A 9,152-nucleotide genomic window follows, 5' to 3' on the forward strand; every position below is an offset into this window, starting at 1 on the left:
ATTCAGTTTAAGACAATATAAACTCACAACACACGTCTTACAATTATTAAATTATCTATTCAAGATCAAATTTAAAATGATCCACTAGAAATCGCCTTGGTTCACCTAATTACCCTAAAAAAATAATAAAAAAATGTCGCCTTTGTTGTCATTGTACTCAGTTTGACGCGCAAATTTTCAGTTGAAACGAAACAATCAAATCCTAGATTGGATAATGTGACATCGTATAAGCGTTTTAAACATGCCCCAGAGTTTGACTCCCAGAAGTGTTGCTTTATGTTAATGCAGGCTGCAGATAAGTCTGGGTGACGACAGCTTCTTTTGTCCGTGTTTCACCACTTTCTCATACAACCCTTCCAAGAGTGCAACCATCACTGGCCTGAAACATCTGTGTCCAATTAGCAGAAAGCTTTCAGAGGCAACTGCATGTCTCACAAACTGTGAACTTAAATAGCAGCTGAACGACGACAGCACATCTGTCTCGGAGTGCGTCTTTGCTGCAAGAGAGCCCTTTAAGCTAAGAGACACAACCAGGCTCTTTCTGTAATGGTTTCTGAAGTCTACGTGCAGCTGTGTCTTCAAAGAAATGTGCACCAACCACTACATGGACCTCTCTTACATCACTGAGCTCAATATGGAGAGCGTGGCCTTTGGCCTTTGGTTCTCCAACTTATCAGATCTTAAGCTTCTGCAAATATTCATGTACATTAACAGTGCAGTGCAACACCATATAAGGTCAGAAATGTCTTTGTTTCTATCCTTTTGGCAGTTATTATTTATTGGTATAGTTATCAGTGATGGTGGCCAGACTCCTTTTTTCTTTTAGAACATAAACGTCCTCCCAAATTCAAGCTTATGGACCCCAAAAGATCTTTCACAGTCTTTACTAAACTGCATGAACTGTTGAAATGATCTTGTTGTCATTCTAATGTCATTCTAATAAAGATTTTAAAGTCAAAACTTAAGAATAGAAGGAAAAAAATATATTGGCGATAAAAGATGTTGGTTCTACCTCAAAGATGGGACACTGAAGAATCCTGACCTGACTGAATGATTACTAGAACAACATTGTTGGAATGCCTTTACAAGCTGTTATATAACATAGTGGAACGCAAAGTGAATTATGTCCAAAATGGCACCACTGTGATTTAGGTTTTGACACATTTAACTATGTAATTACCAGCCTGAGATGTAAAATACAGAATCCAATTATACATCTTCATGTCTTGATATTAACCTGCTGCAGAGAAACAGAAACTATGATGCTTGTGCATGGAAACGAACGCACATTTCAAAACAAAAGCTATTGGACAGCGTTTGATTGATAGTGCTCAGAAAGATTTGAACAGATCAAGTCTTAACATTAAAATGAATCCGCACACTGACTGTGATTTGAGAACAGGCAGTTTAGGAGCAAACCAGACATGCAGAGGACGGTCTGTTCCAAAGCTTTTGAACTGAGACAGCGGAAGCTCGATCGCCGCTGTGTGTGAGCCTGGATCTGGGAACGACCAGAAGGTGCGAGCCAGCAGACAGGAGAGATCATGAAAGGCACGTATGCAAGGTTTCAGTAGGTCAGATAGTTACGATGAAGTGAGCTCATGAAGAGGTTTAAAAAACACTTTTAACTGAATTAAAACAAAAAACCTGCACACAGTGTGGGGAGGGGCAGGACTGGAGCTCTGTGCTCTCACTGGTATTTTACAGTTAAAATACCAGATGCAGCGTTTTGGACCAGCTGGTTGATGACAGCATAGAGAGCATATTGTCTCATATCTTATACCCAGATACATCATAAAACCAGTTATCACTCCGAGGAAGCACGTTTGTTTCAGTGTTAAAACCTTTCAGGCACAGCTGTCCGTCACATTGATGACAAAACAAAATAAATAGACTATGAAGTCATCAGACAAACAATTCCGTATAGCAGCGAATATGAAAAGAATTCATTTCCCAGATACATTAAACAAGAGCACAACAAAACATTTATGTATAGGAAAACAACAAAATCCTGACAATATAGGGAAGAAAACAATGCATTTGGTTTAAAATGCAGCTATGAACAGAGGAGTGATTGGCCAAACTGAAATAGTTTTTAAACACGTAGATACAAAGTTTCAGTTTTTATCAATTTAACATGAAATATTTTTATTGTTCGTTTCTCATATTTCTTTTCAACTTTGTGCATAAAATGCTCAAAGATACTAATAAAACAGGCATTTTAAATATCTTCCTTCCATTCCCTGTATTATTTGTTTATTCAGGAGGGACCGAGGGGTCGAGAACGTTCCCCTCGAGGACTACAGGGCAAGTGGTAATTAAAATAAGTCAAGTAGCCATCGGTTTATCAGTAAGCACACTCATCAGACTGTCACTATGCATCGTGTGAAACAAATTTGTCAGATAAGTTTTGAAAAAAGCAGTGCAGCAGACTGATGCATGAACATATGGGATATTGTCTGTTAAAAAAAAAAAAGGCCTTACGCTGATGTGCTGACATGTGCAGAAATGTTGAATTATTGATTAAAATGGTAAGTTAGTGATTTGGGGCATCAGGGATCAACATTCTGGATTTCAAATGAGGGTCAAAGGGAATATCTTCTTCATTCAGAGCAAAGTCGTGTTGTGAATGTGAACGTGTGCCAAGGTGCTTCGCAGGTTGATTTGCCCTCAGCTGAGAAGGACCTAATGCCGGAGATCACACCCCGACGAAGAGGTTATGAAGTTGCTGCACCGCACACAGAAATCAATACACTAAATGTGTTTTTCTTAAGAAAGATCCAGAGATACAAATTGGTGACCTCCAGCCTCTGTGACTAAACAATTACATCTCAGTGTCTCTTGGCATGTCGAAGAGGGACGTGCTCATCGGCTCCTTCGCTGCTGGTCGGCGACAGATGTGGAAGCGAGAGAGGAGACATAAAGCAGCTGGTGGAGCAGAGAGGAGCTCAGATCAGGGCGCAGGCCTTCTCCCCGTCCTGACAGCACTCCCACATGGACATGCTAATGTGGCCACAGCCACATTAGGCTGCTGCCCGGAGTCTGGTGTGTGCAGCTCACCAAGTTCAGAGGGGACGGAGAACCATCCACGCTGCGAACGAGTCATGGGGAATTGATTATCGCCCCCCAGTTTTCTCCCGGGTTAAAGAGGAACGCCTGACCACCATCGGGGTAAGAGGGTTGACGACTGCGAGAGAAAAAAGCTGGAGGTTCCTTTGGCGTCAACAGGTCTGTGCTCCTTCAAAACTTTGTAAGCGACAAATAAAACACGAGAACCACTCTCCTTTGCTATTTGTGGAGACGCAGACGTCAAATTTGCTTATGAAGTGCAAATTCCTGATTTCCATGTGGGTTTAATCAAATTATCGCGCAGTAGATTCGATGGCAGGTAGTATCCCCGAATAGAAATCAGTACACAGTGCTCACAGAGTGAGAGGAATGGAAGTGTAACAGCTCATTAGCGACACTGTCTGAGACCTTTACCTCCTCCAGAGGTGAGAATTTCTCATCGTGTACTTAAAGTGTCTTAATATAGTAAGCCTTTTCACATTATCTATCTATTTGAAGAGTAGCACCTTGTCATTCGTGTGTACAATCAACTAGAATAATAATAATGATACACAGGTGATCTGCATCCTCGTCCACTCACAACACAGTGTGAAAAAGTACTGCCGTGTTGACTGTGTGTTATACAGTGAACTGCACTGCAGCTAAAATATGAAATACACTGAGGATGACTGTTTTTGAAAAGACTTTGCAATGTGAAGCCAGAAGGATTTTCTCACCAAAGTAGAGCAGTTAGATACAGATTTGGCTTATGAACCTCCGAACTGCTATACAATAAACATTGCAAACAAAAATCCACATTGTTTCCTGGAGAATTCACAGTCAGTTTCAGTTTCAGCTTGGTGGCTCATATGAAATACAGTAACCTGTCAGAGTATATTCCACTCCTCCCTGGTGGTGCATCAGGTTAAGGTTTGACCCTGTGGGGGAGTGTGTGAGGGACCTGGGTTTGAATCCCACTTGCAGAAAGGAAGGTATTCAGCATGAAAACTAACCAAGGCTACAGTACAAGTTGAAATGATTGCCTGTGGTGACCCCAGTTAAAGAAGGCAGCGGAATACGCGCTCACTCTTTATACTTGTAAATATTCAGTGTGCAGGTTTGTATATGTGTCCTTGAAATTTGAAAAATATCAACTATCCACCCTGGTAAGAGTTGTGGAGAGACAATATGCACCTGAGACTGTAACTCTCCATATTCAAATTTCAGTTTCATCAGCATCCAAGGCATGTTTTGTGAACGCAAAGTACCGAGTTGAGTGTAAACAGAGTGGGATGAATTGGGGCATACTGTCATAAACTACTAAATCTCCACCTGAGGAGCTGAGGAGTCAGACGGTTTAAAACTCCAAGCTGTAAGACTTAATAGGGAGCTTCACCTCCGCCGTCTTCTACAACTCCAGGACAGGAAGACTCTTACACAGCTACTCCGTGTTCTTAGTCAGTGTCAATGTTCGTGCACTTTCTTTTAAGATTTGGCGCACCTCCATCAAATAGAATTTAGTATATTAGAAATAAATTCTAGTTTGCACAGGTATGTTTTAATGGCCATGTGTCTGAATTTGCTGTGTGGAAAGATAAATATATAACTTAATAAATAAATACTAACGTGAGTAGTTTCTTTGGAGGGTTTGTCTACTAAATGTCAGGAGAAGATAAAAGATGGCAAAATAGAATGCAATGATACCTCTTCAGGGTCATGATACACACAAAGCCGTGCATATCAGAAGAAAGACCCGCAGCAGCACAGATTTATTTATTTTTTACATTTTTTTATTAATTTTTATTTGGGGGGGTGGCGGTTCTTAAGCCAGACGTGTTCCCAGTGTGAATGCCTAATGAGAATTCACACAGTATTTTCTCAGGAAAAAAATAAAAAATATTATTCCCTGGGTGAGAACTATTTTTACTGCTTAACTGTCAATCCTGGCAATCGTTTGCCATCTGTTCTTCTGTCTGTCTCCGAACCCAACCCCCGAAAGGTCTAGGAATAAAACAGACTGCCAAAGTACCTCGCATATGCGTCTACTTTCATTAAAGAAAACTTTAATGAGGCTTCAACTACATTTTGAATATTTCCCTCCTCATAACTTACCTAGATGTCTTCAAAGGAACACCGCTGTATACAGAGGCGCAGGAGGAAAAAAAAAAAAAAAAAGAGAGCATTTCTCAGAAAGTCAAAGTTTCAGAAGTTTTGGTCTTTATTACATATTTCACATGGATGCCACTGTGGCCTTGACTGCAGAAAAAAAACAAAGGCTTAAATAAACAAGACCGTGTAAAATTCTGACAGGAACAGGGAAATTTTTCCAGACGACACATAAAATGATGTCTCAACCAACCTTGATGGATGAAATTTTATTAAGAACATCACACATGGGTCCTTCTCTGTAAAAATGTGGGTGATAAAAACCCCGCGCAAATAAAAAGTTTCGAGCTTCATCCCTGTTAGTGGATTTCTAGTTCTTTCTGAATGTGCCCCGAGTGACAAGTAAAAATAATAAGTTACTGTGCGAACCCTCTGATGTGATGAATAAAATCACAATGGAACCCACGTCGAAAAAATACTACTACTACTACAAAAAAAAAAAAAAACATTCCCAAAGTAGTCATGTCTCGTACCCCGAAAAGTACACCCACTTTTTGGGTGAAGGACATGAGATTATCATTAAAATCCCCTCACAGTCTACCTCTGTATGTCTGCCTTTATATCTGCTTCTTTAAAGCTCTTCATGCTCCTCGAAACCCACTCCTGGTCATTACTAACCAAGGGTGTCACACATGAAGAAAATTTGGGATGAAAAAAACAATTCTGCAATTCTACTCTTTTTTTTTACACTTCAGCAAAAGGAATATTGTTGTTAGTTTTTCCATATTATGATATCACCGGTCAGCTGACATTGCATTGGGCGACATGTAAATGAATTTGAAGCCTGTGCTGCAGACTGAGCGGTGCAGGTTTGAGGAGAAGGGCCCATTTCAACAATGACTAATGAGAGCTCAAGCTCGGTGATCTCCAAACATGTGCGCACACACACACACACACACACACACACACACACACACACACACACACACACACACACACACACACACACACACACACACACACACACACACACACACACACACACAATAAAGCTGCAAATGGGCAAAAACAAGATGGGCTCCCAGTTGCCAAGCTCTGAGTCATTTCTGTAGTGTGACTTTATCGTATGCTTCTCATTTATATACATTGCTTTCTTTATTCAAGCCTTTTAAAGCCAGAATCCGGTCGCGCAAGTGAAAAAAATCAATGTTTTTCATCGACCAGCAACAATACACACCAATACATACCAATTCTTTTCCTATATTCATTTCAGTCTTTTTGAACTAGTGTGGTTGCTTTCCTTCTGCTCGTCTTCTTAATATATTTTTTTCCAAGTTATTTTACATTTAAATAGACAAGGATTTAAATTTTTACACCAAATGAATGCTTCACTTCACTTTTTGATTGCTGTTTTGGGAGCACAATGCATAAAATGGCCATTTCCAGGAGCAAAGCAACATGTCACTTATGACTCCTGCCTCATAGAGCATGCAGTCAGAGCCAAACGAGTCAATAAACTGAGTCTGATATGCAAGCTGTCATGTGACGGACAATTAGCCGTGCCGGCGCTCAGCTGGAGCCCGAGACGTTCAGCATGTGCACGTATGCATGCACACACACACACACACACACACACACACACACACACACACACACACACACACACACACACACACACACACACACACACACACACCCATTATTAGTCCCTTTCAGTGTTTTCGTTCCTCATTGGGAACCAGACCAGGTAGGTTCCTCATGCATTACTCATTGCACAGCCCAGGTCACAGTGCAACAGGAACCTGTCAATTAAAATGGAATCATTCTGCTCATCGTGCACCGAGAAAGGTGAGGACGGGATGGGATGAAGATTAGGAGAGGCTGTGGGGTGTGTTTTCAGCGAGTGTCATCTTGAGTGTGTGCGAAAACAATCACAGTTATTCACTCAGACACAGGCTCACAGTGTGCGCCTGTGCCGGTGAGGCTGCTCTGTTGTGGAGTTTCACACATATTCACGGTGACTGTGCTCACTGCGAACTGGAAATGACTCCTACTGGGATAGTCATGGCAATCGCTGACCCCCTTCCCCACATCCACCAGCCCCCCCCGTCTGTATTATGAGCACCAAGAGAGCGGACCATTAATTTCACAGTCAAGGTCGACATACAGCAGCCTTTTGTGGCTTCTTTATTGTTTTCCCTCTCAACTTGACAACCTTTCTCTGGCTCACTGCTTTACACACACAGTCATAACAACAATAATCTCCTTGTGGCTTTAGGAATTATTTGACCTCACGAATAGACAAAGAGAGTGTATTCCTAATGTCAAGGTCTGTTCCTGGAGGATTGGTTGACACACACACACACACACACACACACACACACACACACACACACACACACACACACACACACACACACACACACACACACACACACGCTTCCTGGGTCCTGGGAACTGAGTGGGAGTGGAACAGGAAATAATGGACACTAGAGGATTTTATTAAGTGTGTCTATTGTGTCTCTTCATGACCTTTTCTTGAGATTTACCTGTGGAACTACGCTTGAAAACCTTTTTTTTTTTTTCATAACACCCATATGATGCGCAATTATTTGATCGTGGCTTAATCTGTGGTCTTATCTCATAGTGAGGGGGGTTCATGGGGAGGCAACATGTTCAGCTTTTCCCGCAAGAACATTTCAACTCTGCAGCACTTTTTGAAGGTATTTCTAAATGTTCACGCAAACTATCTCCAAACCAAGAGAAGACGTAAATGAGAGCAGTGTGTCGCCAGCAGGTTAATACTTGGGATATTAAAAATTATGTTTTACAGAGATTGTAAACAGTTGTTTGGGGGAAAGACACCATGTTGAACATCAACGGGTGATGTGAAGAATGAAACAGTTCCTGTGCGAAAGCGGTGCAATAAAGAGCTGATGAAGCAATACGTTTCTGCTCACAAAAACCACACGCCTTGAGAAAACATGCATGTGATGCAAACAATGCATTTCTTGTATTGTTTTCCCCCCAGCATTGGCAGATATGATGAGAATGGGAAACAATGTGTTGAGCATGAATGTTGCATTTTCCTAAGAAACAGCAGACAGCTTGAGATGGCTGATGTCGGGGATAAGTTGCACTAATCCTGTAAATGAGGATCTCACTATGATCGGTTCTGTTCTCAGATCAGATCCTCTTAAAATTTTCCCAAAAGTGTTTTTTGACCACATGCTCGGCACATGACGATGGTTCGTTTATGGGGCCATTACCTTTATGCACGATTGTGCACTGATGCACTGAATCGAGATTCTCCAGAGTAATTAAATGTTCATGTCCGATGCGTCAAATGTAAATAAACATTCAGGGAATCATTTTTGAGATAGTTTACCGTGGGACCGTTTCGCGCATGATTATTAAAAGCTGTTTCCATTAATAGCATATCATTTCAGTTTGGACATGTCGTAGAAACCATCTCCCTGTGACATCTGGGTCATATTTTTTTTTGGGGGGGGGGGGGGGGATTAATTAAATTCGCTGTCAAAACCAGAGCAGCCAAAAAACTGTCAACAACAGGGACGAGGGGGACCCAAAAGAAGCAACTTGCCTGGACTTAGTTCGCAGTTCTCTCTCCATCTGTCTGTTTGTATTTTGCATGGAAACGGCAGACAAAAAAGCAGCGGCGCGCCGTCTGCATTCTGTCAATATTTGTAATGAAGCGCAGCGACATCACTACTTGAATTTGATTGATATGTGTTCTCAGTGATGAGCGTCCATGCATTGGGGTAATTCTTATAAATTGAGAAAAGAAAGTCTAAATGTCAAATTGAAATGTAGTTTTAAAAGATTCTCACCTGTTGACGGCCTGCAGATCCACCAACAGACACCTTCTGCTCATGCACCGGGGTTTTGTTTGAATGTGAAATGAGCAGACAGGGCCACTTGACTTCAAATGATCAGAAGAAAACACGTGTTCTAACCTCCAATCCCTTTTCGATGTA

The sequence above is a fragment of the Lipophrys pholis genome (genome assembly GCF_963383615.2).
Source record: "Lipophrys pholis genome assembly, chromosome: 6".
NCBI lineage: Eukaryota > Metazoa > Chordata > Actinopteri > Blenniiformes > Blenniidae > Lipophrys > Lipophrys pholis.